The following is a 22934-nucleotide window of genomic DNA, read 5'->3' on the forward strand; positions in this document are numbered from 1 at the left end:
ATTTACAATTGCTATATGTTCTTCTTGGATTGATCCCTTGATCATTAGGTAGTGTCCTTCTTTGTCTCTTGTAATACTCTTTATTTTAAAGTCTATTTTGTCTGATATGAGTATTGCTACTCCAGCTTTCTTTTGATTTCCATTTGCATGGAATATCTTTTTCCATCCCCTCACTTTTAGTCTGTATGTGTCCCTAGGTCTGAAATGGGTCCCTTGTAGACAGCATATATATAGGTCTTGTTTTTGTATCCATTCAGCCATCTGTTTCTTTTTCTTGGAGCAGTTAATCCATTTACATTTAAGGTAATTATTGATATGTATGTTCCTATTACTGTTTTCTTAATTGTTTTGGTTTGTTATTGTAGGTCTTTTCCTTCTCTTGTATTTCCTGCCTAGAGAAGTTTCTTTAGCATTTGTTGTAAAGCTGGTTTGGTGGTGCTGAATTCTCTTAGCTTTTGCTTGGCTGTAAAGATTTTAATTTCTCCATCGAATCTGAATGAGATCCTTGCTGGGTAGAGTAATCTTGGTTGTATGTTTTTCCCTTTCATCACTTTAAATATGTCCTGCCATTCCCTTCTGGCTTGCAGAGTTTCTGCTGAAAGTTCTGCTGTCAACCTTATGGGGGTTCCCTTGTATGGTATTTGTTGCTTTTGCCTTGCTGCTTTTAATATTTTTTCTTTGAATTTAATTTTTGATAGTTTAATTAATATGTGTCTTGGTGTGTTTCCCCTTGGATTTATCCTGTTTGGGACTCTCTGTTCTTCCTGGACTTGATTGACTATTTCCTTTCACATGTTAGGGAAGTTTTCAACTAAATCTCGTCAAATATTTTCTCAGACCCTTTCTTTTTCTCTTCTTCTTCTGGGACCCCTATAATTCGAATGTTGTGCATTTAATGTTGTCCCAGAAGTCTCTGAGACTGTCCTCAATTTTGTTCATTCTTTTTTCTGTATTCTGCTCTGTGGCAGTTATTTCCACTATTTTATCTTCCAGGTCACTTATCCATTCTGCCTCAGTTAATCTGCTATTGATTCCTTCTAGAGAATTTTTAATTTCATTTATTTTGTTGGTCATCACTGTTTGTTTGCTCTTTAGTTCTTCTAGGTCTTTTTAAATATTTCTTGTATTTTCTCCATTCTATTTCCAAGATTTTGGATTATGTTTACTATCATTACTCTGAAATTTTTTTCAGGTAGACTGCCTATTTCCTCTTCATTTGTTTGGTCTGGTGGGTTTTTTACCTTACTCCTTCATCTGCTGCATATTTCTCTGTTTTCTCATTTTGTTTAACTTAATGTGTTTGGGGGTCTCCTTTTCACAGACTGTAGGTTCATAGTTCCTATTATTTTTGGTGTCTGCTCCCAGTGGGTTAGGTTGATTCAGTGGCTTGTGTAGGCTCCCCAGTGTAGGGGACTGGTGCCTGTGTTCTTGTGGATGGGGCTGTATCTTGTCTTTCTGGTGGGCAGGGCTGCATCCAGTGGTGTGTTTTGGAGTGTCTGAGAACTTAGTATGACTTTAGGCAGCCTCTCTGCTAATGGGTGGGGTTGTGTTCCTGTCTTGCTATTTGTTTGGCATGGGACCTCCAGCACTGGACCTTGCTGACCGTTGGGTGGAGCTGGGTATTAGTGTTGAGACAGAGATCTCTGGGAGAGCTCTCACCAATTGATATTACTTTGGGCTGGGAGGTTTCTGTTGGTGCAATGTCCTGGACTCAGCCTTCCAATCTCTGAAGCTCAGGCCTGGCACCCGGCCGGAGCACCAAGACCCTGCCAGCCACACAGCTGAGAAGAAAACGAAGAGAGAAAAAAACAAAAACAAAAACAAAAGCAAAAAACCAAAAACAAAAAAATGAACAGAAAGAACCCTAGAGCAAATGGTGAAAGCAAACCTATACAGACAAAATCACACAAAGAAACATACACATACACACTCACAAAAAGAGAAAAAGGAAAAAAGTACATATATATAAAAAAAACAGAAAGAGAGCATCCAAACCAATAAACAGATCCACCAATGATAGTAAGCACTAAATATTAAACTAAGATAAACATAAAACCAGAAACAAATTAGATGCAGAAAGCCCATGTCTACAGTTGCTCCCAAAGTCCACTGCAACAATTTTGGCAACATTCGATGTCTATTCAGGTATTCTTCAGATGCAGGGTTTATCATATTGATTGTGGGGATTTAATCTGCTGCTCCTGAGGCTGCACAGAGAAATTTCCCTTTCTCTTTTTTGTTCGCACAGATCCGGGGGTTTAGGTTGGTTTTGGCCCCTCCTCTGTGTGTAGGCCACCCTTAGGGATCTGTTCCCCACCCTGACATGAGGGGGTTAAAGAAGCCACAGATTAGGGCTCTCTTGCACACTCAGGCTGGGGGGAGGGAAGGGTACAGTAGTCATACTTGGAATGTGGGGTGAGCCTGAGGTGGCAGAGGCCAGCGTGATGTTGCAATAGCCTGAGGCACGCTGTGTGTTCTCCTGGGGAAATTGTCCCTGGATCACGGGACCCTGGTAGTGGTGTGTTGCACAGACTCCCAGGGTGTGTGTGGATAGTGACCTGTGCTTGCACCCAGGGTTCTTGGTGGCAGCGGCATTAGCCTTAGCAGTTCATGCCAGTCTCTGGGGTCCGAGTTGATAGCTGCGGCTCATGCCCATCTCTGGAGCTCGCTTAGGCAGTGCTCTGACTTCTGTGGGCACACTGAGAAGGAATCCCCTCTCCTCGTGCACACCGAAACAAAGGTCTCTTGCCTCTCCGGCAGGTCCAGACTTTTTCTTGGACTCCCTCCTAGCTATCTGTGGCGCACTAGCCCCCTTCAGGCTGTCTTCACGCAGCCAACCCCAGTCCTCTCCCTGGGGTCTGACCTCCGACGCCCGAGCCTCAGCTCCCAGCCCCCACCCGCCCCAGCAGGTGAGCAGACAAACCTCTCAGGCTGGTGACTGTTGGTCTGCACTCATCCTTTGTGTGGGAATCTCTCCACTTTCCTTCTGCACCCCTGTTGCTGTGCTCTCATCCGTGGCTCCAGAGCTTCCCCCCTGCCCCCACCTTCCCACCAGTGAAGGGGCTCCCTAGTATGTGGAAACTTTTCTTCCTTCAGAGCTCCCTCCCAGAGGTGTGGGTCCTGTTCCTATTCTTTTGTCTCTGTTTTTTCTTTTGTCCTACCCAGGTACGTGGGGATTTTCTTGCCTTTGGGGAAGTCTGAGGTCTTCTGCCAGCGTTAGGTAGGTGTTCTGTAGGAGTTGTTCCACATGTAGATGTATTTTTGATGTATTTATGGGGAGGAAGGCGATCTCCACATCTTAATCCTCCGCCATCTTGAAGGTCTCTGACTCCTATGTCTTCTTGATGTCTTCTATCATTATAAAATATCCTTCCTCAACGCTAATAACATTTTTTGTCTTTAAGTCTTTTTAGCTAATATTACTACTGCCATTGTTTCAATACATATTAGCATGATGTAAATTTTTCCATATTTTTTACCTTCAACCTATTATGTCTGAATCTAAAGGTTATCTCTTAAAGATAGCATATAATTGGATCATTTAAAAAAATCAATTGGGCAAATCTTTCTTTTATTTTCTATATTGCCCCTGTTTCCTTCTCTCTGGTAATCACTAATTTGTTCTCTATATCTGTGAGTCTGCTTCTTTTTTGTTTTATTCAGTAGTTTGTTGCATATTTTAGATTCCACATGTAAGTGGTATCATACAGTATTTGTCTTGCTCTGTCTGACTTATTTCACTTAGCATAATGTCCTCCAAGTCAATCCATGTGGCAAATGGGTGGCAAAATTTCATTCTTTTTTATGGCTGAGTAATATCCCATGTATATATGTATACCAAACCTTTATCCATTCATCTGTTAATGGACACTTAGATTGCTTCCATACCTTGGCGATTGTAAATAATACTGCTATGAACATTGGGGTTCATGCATCTTTTCCAATTATTTGTTTTGCTGGGTCAGATGGTAGTCCAATTTGTGGTTTTCAGAGAAACCTCCATAGTGTTTTCAGTGTGGCTGCACCAATTTACATTCCCACCAACAGTACTGAAGGAGGGTTTCCTTTTCCCCACATCCTTGTCAACATTTGTTATTTGTGTTCTTTTCGATGATAGCCATTCTGACAGATGTGAGGTGATATCTCATTGTGGTTTTGATTTGCATTTCCCTGATGATTAGCGATGTTGAGAACCTTTTGATGTGCCTGTTGGCCATCTGCATTTCCTCTTTGGAAAATTGTCTATTCAATTCTTCTGCCCATTTTTAAATTGGGTTGTTTAGTTTTTTCTGATGTTGAGTTGTATGAGCTGCTTATGTTATGTTGGCTAGTAAACCCTTATCAGTCATATCATTTGCAAATATCTTCTCCCATTCAGTAGGTTGTTTTTGTTTTGCCAATGGTTTCCTTTGCTATGCAAAATGCTTTTAAGTTTAATTTGTTTATTTTTGCTTTTGTTTCATTTGCTTTAGGAGACGGATCTAAAAAATATTGCTGAGATTTATGTCAAAGAATGTACTGCCTGTGTTTTCCTCTAGGAGTTTAATGGTATCTGGTCTTGCATTTAGGTCTTTAATCCATTTTGAGTTTATTTTTGTATAAGTGTTAGAGAATATTCTAATTTCATTCTTTTACAAGTAGCTGTCCAGTTTTCCCAGCACCACTTTTCGAAGGGACTGTCCTTTCTCCATTGTATATTCTTGCCTCCTTTGTCATAGATTAATTGATCATAAGTGTGTGGGTTTATTTCTGGGCTTTCTATTCTGTTCCATTGATTCATGTGTCTGTTTTTGGGCCAGTAGCATACTCTTTTGATTACTGTAGCTTTGTAGTATAGTCTGAAGTCAGGGAGCCTGATTCCTCCACTTGTTTTTCTTTATCAAGATTATTTTGGCTATTCAGGGTCTTTTGTGTTTCCATACAAAAGAAGCCCTAGCCACAGAAATCAAAGAAGAAAAACAAATAAAAGGAATCCAATTGCAAAGGAAGAAGTAAAAATGTCACTGTTTCCAGATGACATAATACTGTTCATAGAAAATCCTAAACATGCTACCAGAAAACTACTAGAGCTCATCAATGAATTTGGTAAAGTTGCAGGATACAAAATTAATATACAGAAATCTGTTGCAATTCTATACAATGAAAAGAGAAATTCCTCTATTCCTTCATTACTACCTTTGTCATGTTAAATAAATATGTTCCAGTGCACTATTTTAGTTACCTCTTTTCGTTTAACATGTTTTTTTTTTTTTAAGCTTTTTTGTGTGTGTACATGGCACTACAGTTACTCTTTTATTTATTTATTTATTTATTTATTTATGGCTGTGTTGGGTCTTCATTTCTGTGCGAGGGCTTTCTCTAGTTGTGGCAAGTGGGGGCCACTCTTCATCGTGGTGCGCGGGCCTCTCCCTGTCGCGGCCTCTCTTGTTGCGGGGCACAGGCTCCAGACACGCAGGCTCAGTAGTTGTGGCTCACGGGCCTAGTTGCTCCATGGCATGTGGGATCTTCCCAGACCAGGGCTCGAACCCGTGACCCCTGCACTGGCAGGCAGATTCTCAACCACTGCGCCACCAGGGAAGCCCTAACATATGTTTTTGACTTATTTTCTTAAAAATTTTCTTGCCAATTATAAAATCTTAATTTTTGTAATTATTTTGGATTAATATTGATACATACATATTTCCAGTAGCATACTACAAAAATTTTGCTGCAGTATAACTCCTTCCACTCTTATTTTGTGTGTTATTATTTCATCATACAAATTACATCTTTACATACTATAAGCCCATCAAGACAGTTGTATAATTATTGCTTTATGCAGCAGTCTTTTCAAACAGATGGAAGAAGAAAAGAGCTTAAAAAATAAATTTAAAATCTTTTTACTTATCCATGTAGTTGACTTTCCCAGTGGTCCTTAATTCTTCACTTGTATTCTAGCTATTGTTTGGTGTCCTTTCATTGCAGCCTGAGGGCCAAACTTAATATTTCTTGTGGGGCAGGCCCACCAGTAAAGAATTCTTCCATTTTTGTTTCCTAAGAATGCTTTAATTGCTCCTTCATTACTAAAGGGTAATTTTGTTGGATATAGACTGCTGGGTTAACAGTCTTTTTTTTTTTTTTTCTTTCAGTGCTTTTAATACGTCATTTCATCAGCTTCTGGCCTCCACAGTTTCTGATAAGAAGTCTATTGCTAATCTATATAGGACCATGTGTACATGCAGAGTCATTTATCACTTGATATTTTCAAAAATATCCTTGGCTTTCCACAATTTGACTATTCTGTATATGGGTGTGGATCTCACTGAGTTTTGCTAATTCGAGTCTGTTGACCTCTGGATGTGTAAATTAGTTCTTAATAAAATTTTAGGAGGTTTTCAGACTTATTTTTAGCCATTACTTATTCAAATATTATTTCTGCTGTTTCTCAGTTGTATTCTGGGACCCCCACTCTGTGTATGTTGGTATGCTTGAGTGTCCCTGTTGGTCACTGAGACGGCTAGTTTTTCTTCATTCTTTTTTCTTTGTGTTCCTCAATCTGGATAATTTTCAGTAACCTATATTCAACTTTGATGATTATTTCTTCTGCCAGTTCCAATCTTTTCAGCCCATGTAATGATTTTTTTCATTTCAGTTACTATATTGTTCAAACCAGAATTCCTGTTTGATCATTTTCATATTTTCAATTTTTTATGGATTTCTTTTTTTGGTGATATATCATTCTCATACTTTCCTTTAATTCATTAGAAAAGATTTTTTTAAATTTTATATATTTATGACATTGATTTAATGTATTGCTTTAGTAAGTGCAACAACATCTGAAATTTCTCAGGGATAGTTTTGTGAATACATTTTTACCTTGTGTACGAGCCATATGCCTATATTTCTTCGCATGTCTCATAATTTTCTGTTGAAAACTGGACATTTAAAATAGATAATGAGCAACTTTGGAAGTCTGATCCTCTCTCCTCTATTTGTTGTCTGTTTTTGTTGTGCTGTTACTGTTGTTTTTGCTACTGCCAATGGATTTTTTTCTTTAATTAATTTCTGTAATAATTCTGTAAAGTCTAAATTATGTGTCATGTGTGGCCACTGAAATTACTACTGCATTAACTTCTACTACTGCATTTCCTTAAATGCCTTGAATCAATGTCTCCCACCTTTTTACAAGTACTGTGTACATTTTGAAGCATGCCTTAATTCTATGGCTGTTTACAACTCTGTCTTAGCTTTCATTTCCTGTTTTTGCAGATAATCAGCCAGAGGTGAGAGATTAGGACTTACTCTTTACCTTCTTTGCCATATTCACACCTCTGCACATATGTGTGGTCTTCTAGATATTCAGGAATATGTTGGAGTTTTTCAAAGCCCTCTATGAACATATAATTTCCAGATCTTCCTTTTAACCTGTTTGGGTAGCTTATTCTTTGCTCTAGTTGGTATTGCAGACTCAAGCAATTATTTCACAATGTTAAATAATTCTTCTGATTGTTTTTAACCAACACCACGGGTATAGAACTTTTCCCACTGAGAGTGTTCTGAGTCAGATCAAATAAAGACAAGCCCTGTAAATGGAGCTTTTCCAGGAAGTTTCCAGACATGTCAAACAGACAAATTCTCCGAGCATGGCCCTTTCGGGAAACTTCAAATTCAATCTGCTCCTTCCAGTGGCTGGTTTCACAATATCATGGTTTGAGGATGCTGGAAGTTAAGACAATCTCACAGGAGATAGGGCAAGGTAAAATGTCACAATTTCTGCTATTCTTAAAGAGGTCAGCCATTTTTCCTGAATAAATGATCACCTGATTTTTGCAAACCTTTGGTTAATTTCTTGAGTTAAGAACGTTTGATGATTTTCAATTTTTTTTTGCAAATGTTCCTTATTGCTTTTATGGAATAGCAGATTTTCAGAGGGTCTTACTCTGCCATTCCAGAAGTGTTTTCCCTTTGCCATGAATTTTGAGTCATATATCCCTTCTTTGTCCGGATGGGCAGCTGAATTTAACATCTGGTATGACTGGAGTTTTCATAACTCCTATCTATTAACACTGAATTACCTATATTACAGACATTTCTCTTTGTGTATTTTTTTGCAGTGAATTCCCCACCTGTTCTCTCAAGAAGGACAAGTGTCTGCAAGCAATTGTCATTGAGGGATCTGATGCTAACACACAGGTTTATTACTTTATGTGATTTTAGAATACTGCATAAGAATTTTCTATGCTTAGATTTTTCTATGAGGAAAAAAAATCACCATGTTATTATTTAAAATTTATAAAGACTATTGCATTTTAAAAGGTAATTTTTTAATGTTTCTAAAGATATTTGGAAAATCATAAAATTGAGTTAATCTAAATTTTCAAAATATTCATATGTTTCTCAACTGAAATTTGAAGATTAACTAAGATGCTGGTCACACATTTTTGAAACAACAAATTTTGCAGATGAAATCTAGTTATACTTACTTTCTGTTACCAGCTTTTAGATTTTGTTATGCTCACCACTAATTATGTAAATCAAAAATATGTATAATTATTTATATTATGAAATATGTAAAAGGCATTATACAATATTTTTGAAGCAACAGTTGTATAAATATTTGGAAATATCAATAAATTACATCAGATATTATAAACTTTTGATATAATTGCAAGAATTAAAGATGATTAACCCTATAATTAGGAAATTTGTATTTAATGTGAATGGATCAAAAACTCATATCTTTTATATCATTTTAGGATTCTTATGACTGTGACGTTTTAAGTTTCTATAACATGTTAAATCTAATTATGTATCTTTAATATTAAAATTATATACATTTATAACATATGTTTACACTATATCCCTACTTTTATTAAAAGGCTCATCTTACTATTACATCTATCATTATGGCATATTTTATGTTTATCACTTATAAGCTACAGCTAAAGCATAATTTAAAAACATAAAAATAGTCCCTTTAAGATTCATTATTGAATTCCCAATTTTCACAACATGGTTTCCAAGGACCTTTACAATCTGTATATATCAGCCTTTCTGATAAAATCTCATTTCATTAAGAACTATATATATATATATATATATATATGTGTGTGTGTATATATGTGTATATATATATATATATATACACACACACACACATATATATATATATATATAAGAACTCCTAGTTTCTCTGTTTTGCATTTCCATGTCCCATGTTTATTGGTTTAATGTCTGTGTTGCATGATAAATCATAAATATGATATCTGGGGTTTTACCTATTTTATACATTCTCAAATTTTTGGAATCCAACTATTTGTGCCGTATAGTATGTACTTATTCCTAGTAGTAGCTGAATACGGACTAACTGATAACACTTCATTAAAATTTTTTTTGCTTTTTTTATATTTTTCTCATCGAAATTGTTTTCAGTTTACCAGTTTCTCTTTCACACTCCATTACATTCTTGTCATGTAAAGATATTAGTTGAATTCTGTGATGTAGGGCTGTAGAATAATACAGCAAAATATCAATTCTGATTTAGTATTGTAAAATGACATCAAGTAATTTTAGAGGGATTCTTTCAGAGAGAAAAAAGTTTACAATGAAATATAACCAGCCTGAACTGCTAAACATATCAAGTAAAAATATTGTAGCATCGTTTTTCCCCTAGTTAATTGCTTGAGCTTCCACCTGCCCCATTAACAGGAAATATATCCCTCTAGGGCTACAAAGTCTTCAAAATATCTCAAGAATGCTAGGGGCTTGTAATGTTCAAAGACATGTCAGAATCTGTTTTCCACCTCTAAGTGAAGAGAAAACAAAAGTTTCATCATGTTGATAATGCCATGGATTTTGAAAAAGAATTAGAGAGAATCATAATGTTTTACTTTACTATTTTTACTTTTTGAAATGTGAACATTTTAAAAACACATACAAAAGTACAGAGAATGGCATAATGAGAACTTGTGTACCCATAATTCTGTTTTAACAATCATCAAGAGTCTGCCGTGCTTATTTCATTGATCTCCCCCTTTTTGTAGGAGGCAGGTGGTTAGAGTGTTTTAAAGTAAACCCAAGACATCAAATCATTTAACTATTAAATGCCTCACTAGACATCTTTTGTAGGTAATGACATTTAGTAATTCTATAATACTGGTATCACATTTAATAAAAATAAATATCACTACTGACTATTTTATTTCAATTTTTTTCTGATTGACTAAAAATGTGTATTTACAACCAGTTTGTTCTAATCAAGATCCAAATGAGATCTGCTTTTAACAATAACCGTTATTGTTTTATGCTGTTACATATTAAAATTATTGGCGATGGATCTAAAGTAGTACGGGTGACCTGTAAACCAAACCTCATTGCACCAGCTTGCCTCATAATCCATGGAATGCATCAGTAGCCCAGTACCACACAAGCCAATAAGCGGGACCATTTTGCTTTCCTGGACATTGTTCCCAGGACTCTGACTACTTCCCTTTTGTATAATTCAGGCACAAAGGGTCTGGTTACATATTCTATTTCCAATGCAATGTGCCATTCACCCTATATTTATCCTTCTGCATGCCTCAGGTTGATGAATCATTCTGAGAAAGACACTGCAGGTGATGGCTAAGTGTTTTATACTGTAGCTTTTAAAATTTGGCAGCATTAAAAACACCCCAAATATATTGGCTTCAAACAATTTGTATTGGGCTAAGCTGGGCATCTCTACTTCTTGTTTTGGCTGGGGTCACTCGTGTGTCTCTATCATTCCACTCATCTATGCTTTTCATCATAGGCTGGCCATTAGACAGGATGATCAGAAAAAATGAGCCATCTGTGTCTGTCTTTCATTACACATACAAGCTTGGGCTTCGTTATATGGTGGCAATTAAAGGGTTTTCATTATGCAAACATTTTTCACCTTCCTGCTTGCAACACGTTAGCTATTGCTCTATTGGTCAAAAGAAGCAATGTGACCAAGGTCAGAATCAGAGTAGTAAGATACCACACAAAGGTAGGCTAGGCTAAATGCATTGGAGAATAGTATTCTGATAATCTACCACATATTTCAACCTTCTAAATAACTATATTTAGAGTATATTTTGGCACCTTCTTCATGAGAGGAAAGGAAAACAATCTCATAAATTTAATTCCAGTTAAGCATTCCTCTGTAAGATGACTTGATTAATATAACTTTGTTTTGAGAAAAGCAATATAATAACATTATATTCACAACACTAATCATTTGTCCCAGCTTATAATTAAGTAACATTGATAAAGCCCCTTGATGCCTTTGCTTGGTTTCCTTCAAATTGGAAGAGATTATATCTGTCTATTCTTCATCAAAATGGCATTTTCAATTGCATCACCTGAACCAGATAACCACAAGCCTCTGACAGGACTGTCTTTCAATACACAATGGTGGAAACTGACAATGAAGCCCTGGGAGACTGATGCATTTTCAACAATGCAGGGATTATTATTTTTTTTTCTTAAAACCTGCCTTTTTCCCCCAACAGGGAACAGGTTTAAAACATTCAGTGAAGGATAAAAGCTATTCTACTGTTTTTTTTAATGGTTATTTCTAAAAACTTGAAAAGTTTCATGTCACTTTCAAGTACATTATTAAGAGAGGCAGAGCCAGATCAGATTCAAACTTTCGTCTCTCACAGCCAAACTCCTGCAACTGAAAATGCCAGGGTGACAAAGGAAGCTGCCGTGTAAGAATAAACTGTTCTGGCTGAAAGAATCTAACTCTCCCGATCATCCTGATGATACCTGTGTTATTTCATAGGTGTCACACTTAGATTAGATAAAAACACTACAATTAAATTGAAAACTAATGACACTACAGGAAAAATGTCAACTAAGTCTTATTTTTCAACAATCCATGTTATTGTTTGTGAGAACCTAATGTGAGGCTTCTAGTATGGTGTGCAGGAAGGCTGCCATGCATGCCATAAGCTGAGCTGAGTGGCATTATAAGCTTGATCAGGAAATTAAATGTCTTATAAATGATATGACAGAAAAATCACTATGACCCAATTGCAGTTGGCTATGGGTCACCTGTCTTCCTTTTGGCCTCAGTTATTAAAGCCAGTATCTATCTTCCTGTATCCTGTAGGATTATGTTAGCTTATACAGACTTATAAGGAAACTAGAGAGGAATTGGAAGAAAAAAATAGTGTTTCACCAATGGCTCAGTTCTTGTCTCTTCCTGAAGAGATCAGCTACCCTTCTGAAATGCTCTAAAAATACAATACAATCATTAAAATTTTTAAAAAAAAATTTCTACTCATATTAACTGCTAGATTTCATAAAAACAGTATTAAGGATCTCTTTGAAAAGTAAATTTTAAATGATGTAATCTAGAAAGCATAGAGCAAAAGTGTTTGGAGTATATTTGTTTTATTCTTGAAAGTCAGCAGCTTTAATTTGGCAGTTATTTTTAAGATAATTTTTGACTTAAAAAAGGGTTGCACAAGAATATTACAGAGAGTTTCTGAATGTCCTTCACAGCTATCCCTGTGTTAACACCTGTCAAAACTAAGCAATTAACCTTGGAACAATACTATTAACTAAAGACATTAACAAGTGTTGATGAGGATGTGAAGAAATTGGAACCCCTGTGCACTGCTGGTGGAGATTCTTCAAAAAATTAAAATTAGAACTACCATATTATCCAGCAATCATTCTTCTGGGTATTTATCCAAAAGAATGGAAAACAGGATCTCAAGGAGATATTTGCAATTTCATGTTCATTACAGCGTTAATCACAGTACCCAGGAAGTGGAAACAACCTAAATGTTCTTTGATGATGAATGAAGAAAATGTGGCATATACATACACAATTATTGTCATAAAAAATTAAGGAAATCGTGTTATATACTATATCATGAATGAACCTTGAGGAAATTATGCTAAGTGAAATAAGTCAGCCACAGAAGGACAAAAACTGCATGATTCCACTTACATGAAGTTTGTAAAGTAGTCAAACTCATTGAAGCAGAAAGTGGAATGGTGTTTGCCAGGGCCTGAGGGGAGTGGGAGATGGGCAGTTGCTGTTCAGTGTGTAAAAAGTTGCTGTCATGCATGTTGAAAAAGCTCTAGAGAACTACTGTACAACACTGTACTCTACACTTGAAAATTTAACAGGTTAGATCTCATATGATGTGTTTTTTCACCACAATTTAAAAAATGCAGTGATAACTGTAGGTTGACTTTTTCTCCTGTGATACTTCTAAACTATTTTATTAGTTCATATAGTGTATTGGTAGGTCTTCTTTCTTTTTTAGTATTTTTATACAGTCATTTATGCCGTATGCAAATAGAAACAATTTTATTTTGTCTTATCTAGTGCTTCTGTCCATTTGTTTTGCTATAACAAAAATACCATAGATTGAATGGCTTATACACGACAGAAATTTACTTCTCAAAATTCTGAAGGCTGCAAGTGTGAGATCAGGGTAAGTCCAATTGTGGTGAAGGTCCTCTTCCAGGTTGCAAACTGATGACTTCCCACTGTATCCTCACATGGTGGGAGGGGTGAGGGATATCTGTGGGAGCACTAATCCCATTTATGAGGACTCCACTCTCATGACCTAAGCACCCCAAAGCCCCACTTCCTAATGTATCACTTTGGGGGTTAGGGTTTCAACACGTGAATTGGTGGGGGGGGGACATAAATATTCAGTTCCTAGTATACAGTCTGTTTTCCATCTATCCCTTATGCACTGTCTACGAATTCAAGTATGGTGAAGGGGTAAGAGAAGACAATCTTTGCCTATATTCCAATCATAGGGGCAACACTTTCAGTCTTTCACCATTGAATATGATGTTAGTGCTATGGTTTCTCATAGAGGCCCTCTATCAAGTGAAGGAAGTTCCCTTGTATTCTTATTTTGCTGAGAGTTTTTATCATGAATGAACATTAAATTTTGTCAAATGCTTTTTCCACATCATTCTGTTGATCAACATATTTTTTCTTGTTTAGTCTACTATTAGGGTGAAATTTATTAGTTGATTTCCAAACAGTGAAACAGTCTTTTACTCTTGAGGCAAGTCTCTACTTGGTCTTGATGTATTATTCTTTTTATATATTGTTGGATTCAATTTGCTAATAATTTGTTGAAAAAAATTTTATCTATGTTCATAAATTATATTGGTTTAGGTTTTCTTTTCTTGTAATATCTTTGTCTGGTTTTCATTTTATAATAAGCTGAGCTCAGGAATGATTTGGCAAATGTTTCCCTCTGTTCTGTTTTCTGGAAGAAACTGTGTAGAATTGATAGTATTTCTTCTTTATACTCACTAGTAAAATCACCTGGGTCCGGGATTTACTTTTTTTGCAAAGCTTTTAAATAGAAATTCAATTTCTTTTATAAGTATAGGGCTATTTGGGTTATTTATTTTGCAAGATTTTGTCTTTAGAAAAATTTGTCAATTCCAAGGTTTTGAACTTATGTGCATAAAATTGTTTGTTTTATTCCCTTATTATCCTTTTAATATCTTTTTTTATATAAATTTATTTATTTATCTTTGGCTGCGTTGGGCCTTCGTTGCTGCACGCAGGCTTTCTCTAGTTGCCGTGCGTGGGCTTCTCATTGCAGTGGCTTCTCTTGTTGCAGAGCATGGGCTGTAGGTGCGGGCTTCAGTACTTGTGGCTCTCAGGCTGTAGAGCACAGGCTCAGTAGTTGTGGTGCACGGGGCTTAATTGCTCTGCAGCACGTGGGATCTTCCCGGAGCAGGGATCAAACCCGTGTCCCCTGCACTGGCAGGCAGATTCTTAACCACTGTGCCACCAGTGAAGTCCCATATCCTTTTAGTATCTGTAAAGACTGTGACACTATTCTTTATTTTCTTCCTGATATTGACAACTTGAATTTTCTCTTTTTTATTCTGGGTTAGACTGGCTTGAGGTTTACCTGTTTTATTGATTCTTCCAAGAACTGAAACAGCATTTGATTTTCTTGATTTTCCTCTACTATTTTTTCTGTTTTCAATTTCATTAATTTCTACTCTGGTCTTTATTATTTCTTTCTTCTGCTTGCTCTGGGTTATGAGTTGACCTTTAACATTGAAAAATATGGACATTACTTTTGCTTTAAATTCAAAATGTTCCTTGAGTTCCTAGCAGAGCAATTTCATGGAAAAAAACTGGTTTTATTTAATTTTTTTCAGTTTTAGAATATGTTCCCTTGGTTGCTTATGATATGATGACGACCTGCATGTGCATCTTTCCCTATAGCTATAGAAGAAAAGAGATGCCATTCTGAGAGTTTTCATTATAATCCTTATTGTGTAAAAAGTGGGCTGTGCCTTTACAAATCAAAAACATTTAGTGACAAAACCTTTAATATTAGTACATGATGATAAAACTTACTTTTGCACTACAAAGATAAAATGTGCACTATTGTGCATTTAGCTATGAGCCTATAATACCTCTTCTATTTCTCTAATCTCTTGAATTAATTTAACAAACCAAGAGTATTAGTAGGCTTAATATCTGCTCACATAAATAAATAATCAAAATAAAGAGTTCAGTAAGGAGAGTTGTAGCAAATGGAATCATGGTGAATATTACATCTTTTAACACGTAGGCTAAGACCTATACGACTGGAGAGATTAAATTAAATTATATTCACAGCATGAAATGCAAATGTTGTAACGTACTTAGGTTTAAAGCAACAAAAGTTCATATAAGAATGCTGATCTCCCTCATCTTTATTAGTTAGTAAATTTATACTTCCTAAGTGGGATCCACAAAGTCCAAATATATCAATAACTATAACATTCTAATAGTTGTTATAAAACTTTTTCTCAAAATTTAAGACCAATTTAGGTATTAATATCATTTGTGAAATGTCTTCATTTTCATTTGTTTTCTTCCATTTCCTATAAAAATGAATTTAGTTATTTGTTAAAATTACAACACTAGCATTATATTCTTATGAAGTATTTGTCTATTTGTCTCTCTAGAGCATTGTTTTTTCTTTTAGATTGGAGTTTAATAATTTAATATGCTTCAGTAGGTACTGAGTTTTAAGAAATAAAATTTTCCTTATGAGAGTTAGGGAACTCTTAGACCAACAAGTAGTTGATTAGCAGGATTTGCAGTAACCTCCAGCCCAGAAAAACACAACTGCATTTCGAGACAAAGAGGCAATTATTGCCAGTAGCATGAAAGAGCTCTCCAAAGAAAAGGTAGTCTTCCTCATTCAGCTTTATTTACACTTTCTTATTCTTCATATAGAGGTGAACATAGAGAGGTATAGGCCAACAGACTTCAATCATCTCCAATCAACAATATCAGTGCTGTTGTATGCCCTCTTTCATTCTCAGGAGGGTGCTACTTCAGCTGGGTGTTATTTTCTCTTTCATTGAGTGCTTCCATTGTTCCCCTATGTATCATCTTCCTTTTTTAGGCACCATAGATTTTATTCTCCATAAACTTGTTCCCAAAAAGTACCAAAAAAAAAGCCAAAAATATAATCTTAACTGTACCTTGCATATTTTTGTGCCACAAATTATATAAGAGATAGAAAAACAGGAATTTTATATCTTGAAGACTTAAATGTGTTTAGTTTTAAATACACACCTGCCCATCTCAACCTGCCTTTAATTAGACATGGGTTTGACTACTTTTGTAGTTGTTCCTGGAGATAAATTAGAGATGAAAATGTTGATGTGCTCAAAGTTAATCTTCTTCCTAACACCAAAAATGTTTATTTACTATGTTAAGTTTGTCTCTTATCATTTTACCATTTAGGAAAAATAAATAAGTCCCCTTTCAAAAGAATGTTGAATAGGCTTATTCCTCTTCTAACCATATAGGTCCAGACATATGAGTTTCGGCTCAAGCTCTTGTCTATTCCCCCCTGGCTTACTTGCATTATACCACTAATTACTACCTCATATAACTAACAGATTTTGACTTATAAAAAACAAACACATTAAGTAACTCCCAAATGCATTTAAACAATTTAATGTGCAAGGTAAAATTCCAAGATATAAATAAATTTCATATTCCATGAAATTTCTGAGAAGGAAAGTCATAATCACATGTGTATATATCAAATCACTCCCATTCTGTGGTTAAAAAATTATTGCCTAAAGCACTATAAAATGATTTTTAAATGCTTACGGTATTCAATAAGAATAAAATATTTATATCATATTATGAGGAAAATCATGTTTTAATATGAGGTATGAATGTACTTGTAGTAGTTAGGGCTTATTAATTATTAAACTTTCTAATATCATATATGAAAAACTTTGGTGAATTACTTTTCAATATTCCAAGTGATGTAAAAATCTGTGGCTATATCATTAATTAATTTTGGTATCCAGGTCATTAATTTGCTTCTCCAAGTTTCACTAATGCTCTAGGCATGGATTTGAATGAATTGATGTCTAATACAATATGATATTCATTAGCCATATTAAAGAAATTCTGGCATATCCTTTATATGAAATACCCTAAAACTAGTGCAGATCTCAGTCTCCTCTTGGAAAGAGAGGCAAATTCTGGCCTTCAGATTTAAAAGCTCTACGCCCTTATACCTGAATAGCTTCAGAGCATATGTAAAATGCGATTTCAATGATATATTTAGAAACACAAACATAGTAAGACTTTTATACAAAGAAAATAGGAAATACTTCCTAAATACTTTATTAAATGTACAATTGTTGGTAATATAAGGCATCAGGAAACTTTAACTGAAATTTATAATAATCAATCTTTCTACAAAAAAATTTTCTACATTAAGAAACCATTTAAATGTATGTTTTGAAATTTCATATATTAAATGATTTAGTAAGGATGATGGTTTCCTCTTTCTCCTCTTAGAAAACACGCAAATATATCAGGGAGAATGTAAAACAGGAATGCAAGCTCTACTTTTAATTAAAATAGGAAATACCTGAGACTGAATGACTTTAAGAGAAGGTGATGTCAACTGGGGGAGAGTTTATATGATGTATATGATGGCTCTCACAAATAACACTAAAAGCTGCAGAGCACAGACAAATATTGCAAAAAGCAATGCTCCAGGGTAAATGACGCACTATGAGAAGGAAAAAGGAGCAGAGATGCTGCCTGCAGGATCTATTCCACTCTTATTTTCACTGCTAAAATAATTCACTGACATACAAAACTCTGTACTAAGGATTCCTATAAGTCTGGATCACGGTCTGGACCTCCATGTCATAAAATATTTCTGGAAATAGGTGGTCAAATTAAATGAACACCATTTCAGGGTAAATAATGATAAAAAAGAAACCTGTCTAGGAGTTGCACAAAGATGCTACAAGAAAAATGAGTAAAGAAAAATAAAAGAATAGAAAGAAATGAAAGAACATCCTTAGAAAAATTTTACAGAGCAAATGAAGTTATGACTAAACAGAATGCCATGAATTAATAAAACAAGACCTCAAAACAGAGTTTCAAAAACTCAGACTATGATAAAAAAAAAAAAAAGATGAGAATACTGTACAGACTGTGGACTTCACTCTGAGTGGCCTGGAAGACATTGGATAGTTACTGAACAGAGATGTAATACAATATAACATAATTTAAAGACATCTTTATGGATGTCATGTGGTGAACTGGATGAAAAGGAGGAAATCATAAAAACAAGGGGAGCGATTAGAACCTATTACAAAATGTGATGGTGGCACAGACAAAAGTGTTAGCAGGGGAAGTGGTAGTTGCTGAGGATCCAAATGTAAATAAAACTTAGAAAAATCCCCACACTCATCAGTCATACTTTCCAAATCAGGCGCTCATGCAAAATACATAAGAAATATATATTATGTTTCATGGTAACAACTGTTACAGAGAAAGATAATCCAAGCTAGGAAAAAAGGAGTGTGGCTGGCCATTTGAGAGACACCTGAAAGAGTTGTAAAGCATGCCATGAGACATCTGTGCAAAGAGCACCCCAAGTACAGTAAATAGCACATGGAAATTTTCTGAGATGAGAAAGTGCTTGGCATGTTTAAGAAACAATGAGGCCAGCATGGCTAGAACAAAGAAAGGTTAAAGAGAACTGTAAGGATGTGGAGAGGGATGTATACTCAAGAGTAATTTTTTTTCTTTTTTTTCCCTTTATCTTGAGAAGGGAGAAATTACATTGTTTGTATGCTGATAGGAATGATTCTGAAGAGATATAAAACTGATAATGCAGGAAGAGACAAGAGAATTTCTAGAGCCAAAATTTGCTGAAGGGAGTCAGTGGGATGAATATGGACTATATATGGAAGAGATGGCTTGAGGAAAAACACCAATAGTATCCCTAGAAAGGAAGGCAATGTTAAAGGGTCAGATCAGATAAGTGGGTTAACATGGGGAGTGGTGGTGGAATTTCCCTAATGATTGTTTCTATTTATGAAGAAGGGAGTGGAGGTATTGAAAATTGAAGAGAATAGGGAAGATCTGAAATATTAATCAAACTATGAGTATGGTTAGTGTATGGCCTAGATTGGTGGTTCTCAAACCTGACTGCACACTGAAATTATCTATGAAATTTAAAAAAAACAGAATTGTGCAATTATACAATTCTGATTTAACTGATCTGGAGTGTGTCTCTGTATCACAATGCACAGACAAGTATGAGAATCACTGACCTAAGGAAGTGTGGTAGGTGTTATATGTATCAATATATGACACAGAAGGGTCATCTAGAGGTGGGTGGTCCATTTTTTTTAACTTTTTTATTGAGGTATAGTTGATTTACAATATTACATTAGTTTTAAGAGTACAACATGGTGATTCAATATCTTTATAGACAATATTTCATTTAAATTTATTATACAATAATGGCCATATTTCCCGTAGCTTATTTATTTTATACATAGTAGTTTGTACCTCTTTATCCCCTACCCCTATCTTGCCTGTTCTTTCTCTCTCTCCCCTCTGTTAACCACTAGTTTGTTCTCTATAACTGTGTCTGCTTCTATTTTGTTATATTCATTTTTTTTTATTTTTCAGATTCTGCATATAAGTGATAACATACGTATTTGTCTTTTTCTGTCTGACTTATTTTATCAAGCATTATACCCTCTAGGTCCATTCATGTTGTTGCAAATGGCAGAATTTCATTCTTTCTATGGCTGATTAATACACATCTTCTTTATCATCTTTTCCCATTTATCTCTTGATGGGTACTTAGGTTCCTTCCATACCTTGGCTATTATAAATAATGCTGAAATAAGCATTGGGATGCATGATCTTTTCAAATTAGTGTTTTCCCTTCTTTGGATATATACCCAGGAGAACTGCTGGATCGTATGGTAGTTCTATTTTTAGGTTTTGGAGGAATCTCCATACTGTATTCCATAGTGGCTGCACCAATTAACATTCTCACAGACAGTGTACTAGGGTTCCCTTTCCTCCACAGGTGGTCCATATTTTTAAAGTGAGACTGGTCAGCATGCTCGTGTGTTTTTCTCCATTCCTTTGTTTTTATTTTGTTGGTACAGAGTACGTCAAGAGTGCCTTTAACAAGCATTAAACTTGGGCAGGTTTGTATGAGAAAAGGGAAAAGAGCAAAGGATAGTAGACAAAGAAATAGTTTTAATTAAGACCTATTAGAATCTAAAATAGGAAGGAAGTGAGGTAATTAGGGGTGTTATGGACTGAATTGTGCCCCCCACCAAAATTCATATGTTGAAGTCTAAAGCCCAAGTACCTCAGAATGTGACCATATCTGGAGATAGTGTCTTTACAGAAGTAATTAAAGTGAGTTATTGGGGTGGGCTCTAATCAAATATGACTGGTATCCTTATAAGAAGAGGAAATTTGGACACAGACACAGAGGGAAAATAATGTGAAGACACAGGCAAAATATGGCCATCTACAAACCAAAGATAGGTCTAGAATAGATCCTTTCCTCACAACTCTTAGAAGGAACCAACCCTGCCAACACCTTGATCTTGTACTTCTAGACTTCAGAACTGTGAGAAAATAATTTTTTGTTTTAAGCTACCGGTATGCAATACCTTTTTGTGGCATCTTTAGCAAACTAATACAAGGAGCATGAGATAAACTAAAAAAATGTAAAATTTTAGGTTTTAGTGAAGTCACAATTATTTAGAGTAGAAGTAGGATTGAAATAAAGTGACATTAGTAAATGGGTGCTCGAAATTATGATTATGGAAGAGTTGCTCTGTTAGGAAATAACAAGAACTAAGGAGTATGGCAATGGAGGATCAGTGATTGTGATTAAGTGGAAGACAATATTCATGGAAAAGAGATTAAGGGGTAGGATGCCCTGGTATTGCAAAGATGAATTAAGTGATTATTAAATTCATCAATAATTATAATAGGACTAATTCTTGTAAATAGCGATGCTGAGCCAAAAGCTAAATTTTTTAAGGAATTAGAGTGGGTGTTGCCTAGTAGTAAATTCTAATGATATTCAATGTTGTGTGTTTTTAGAGAAAAGGAGAGAGAATGATCTGGATATTTTAAGAAGAGGTCCAGTTGGGATAAATTAGTTACCACTTGAAACACTGGCAAGGGATGCAACATTTTAAGGGAAATCCTGGTTTCATTTAGAATAAAAAGGGAGGAAGCATTGAAAACGTAAAACGATATAACTGTAAACTATGATAATTTTTAGAGATAATATTGGGAAGGTTTCAACAGCTAGAGGGGAATGGAACATGGGATGGAAAGTATATGTACAGAGCTACATGGAGTTATAGGATATGGTGCAGGAAATGACTTGAACACCCTAGGTTCCTTGTGGTGACTCATGTAAACAGGTATTCAAGGCATAAATAGATTAGATCTGATTGTATAAGGCAGGTGTTAAACTATTATTTCGTTTTTAAATGTATGATTTACACACACACACATACACATTTCTGAGTATATTTTACAGAATATTGTTGCTTGTCATGTAATTTCCCTGTGTGCTGGGTGTTAAGTTAGATTGATATCATGTTTTTCTATATGAGTTTCTATATGCTTAAATGTTTTTCAGCATGTGTTTATCATCAGAAATTAACACAATATACAACAGCCTGGATATAGATACACAGTTTGTATAGAATATGATAATGCTTAAAAAATAAAATTGTTCAGATTTCCTTTCCTGGATTTGTTGAAATAACTGAAGACAATGTTTAATAGGGGACTATTTTAAAAGTTATTTCCAAATCAGCTATTGGAGGAATGCATTCTTAGCTTTTAATTAGAAAGAAAGTGAAGTTATTTTTAAAAACATACCCAAAAAGGAACAGGTTTGTAACTGGAAGAAAGAAATTCAGGGTTACCCTTTTGAAAATAAACTGAGCTCAGTTTGCCTCTTTTGGTTAACAAGGATAAAAGCCCTCCACTCAGAACATGATTTATATAGAGTTCCATAATAAAACATATTATTCAAGGCCCTACTTGAACTTAAGGTGATTTATTAGACTAGATATAAAACTGGGTTAATGAATCATGGCTAGGTGGAGTCTTGGGGTCTTCAAAATTAATGGTAAATATGACAGAGCTTTAAAATGAAAAGATATATAAACCATCTAATCTTTAATGGAAATTTATATCCCTGCAATGCCTATACTGCATTAATTCCTACTTTCATTCTTGGAGCAGTATTGTTAAGCTTCTAAGAATTGGCTGCTATCATAACTGGAATGAATGATTGAATGCATGAAGAAATGAATTAAAGCAGTTACCTTCCAATCTATTATTGCAGTTATAATTTCAGTATGATATGCTATGATTATGCAAACATAGGAAATATACAAGATACAAGACATGGCTTTCATGGAAGCATTGTTCCTGAAATTTATGACTGCTTGATTTCCCCAGCTGTGTAACAACTCTTTATAAATAATGGAAGGATGCTATAATCTGACAAAGTTTATAACATAAATCATGTGCTAACTGTACTACTTTTGCTCTGTTTATTTCCTTCATTCCCTTATTTAACAAGGATTTCTGTTTA

The sequence above is a fragment of the Balaenoptera musculus genome, chromosome 18 (genome assembly GCF_009873245.2).
Source record: "Balaenoptera musculus isolate JJ_BM4_2016_0621 chromosome 18, mBalMus1.pri.v3, whole genome shotgun sequence".
Taxonomy (NCBI): Eukaryota; Metazoa; Chordata; class Mammalia; order Artiodactyla; family Balaenopteridae; genus Balaenoptera; species Balaenoptera musculus.